We start from the raw sequence: 1069 nt of genomic DNA on the forward strand, positions 1-1069 counted from the left end.
GGGGGGGGGGTGTAAACTGACCTATCACTAAAGTAATCAGGTTTGTTCTTCCCTTTTAGCTTTTCTAAGAACAGAGTTAGGTCTAACAACATTTCACTTTAAGCAACACTAGCACGGTAGCATCACAAAGATTAGCCTGATAAACTAACGACCTAATGCGCAGTTAACTCCTAAATGGATTTGGTGAATAGTTCAAAGGGATTTCTAAAACGTTCTCAAAGTATAAGCTATGTTTTTCCTAACTTCTTTGTGAGGTTAAATCAGGTTGAAACGTGTTCTGAGAAATATCTTACATATATAGCTCTATTTAATTGTGGCAACATACTATCTCTAATAGAATATTGACTATAGTGCTGGGCGATATGACGATATCTATTCAAAACAAAATAAAAATGTCTATTGCAAATATCTGTTCTACCACGTTTTCCAAAAACCAGCAGGCGAATTCGATTACGGCAACCTTTACGTAATTTAGACCAGTGATCATATTAATGTAAGAAAATTAAAAATCAATTCATCACAACTAAGGCTTCTCATGCTGTATGGATTAACATACGCCAGGTAGGTCAAGGTAGTACAGATATTGGAATTGGGAACTGGGTGTAGAAAAAAAGACTGATGGCCAAGCACTCCCTTTGGCCTTATGAAGACATGAATGAGTGTGAATGAGGTTAAAACACTTTTTATGTTTCCACTCTTTTGGGTTAGTTTAAACCTTCAAGGCAAGCAATGTGATTTACCAATTTGTAGGAGAGGACATTTGTTTTCTTTATCATCTTATGAACTTGTCACAAAACACATTATTCTAGGCTGCTTTTTCAAGCAGAAAATAACATTGTTGATGAGCACGTGCTTTTCTTGGATAGGATACATTTTTCCAGAATCTTCAGGATTTTATCTCCTTAATGTAATTTAGAAACTAACACATACATCCAATTTAGGATTAACATGGCAAACATACTATGCATGACTGTCAACTAAATTTGTGGATTTCTTTACAGTCACAAGTTTTCAGCTTGGGTATTTTGCCCAAAGCAAATGTTTGGCAACTGTAATACTACCCCCCCCC

This window comes from Etheostoma spectabile, chromosome 8, assembly GCF_008692095.1.
Source record: "Etheostoma spectabile isolate EspeVRDwgs_2016 chromosome 8, UIUC_Espe_1.0, whole genome shotgun sequence".
NCBI lineage: Eukaryota > Metazoa > Chordata > Actinopteri > Perciformes > Percidae > Etheostoma > Etheostoma spectabile.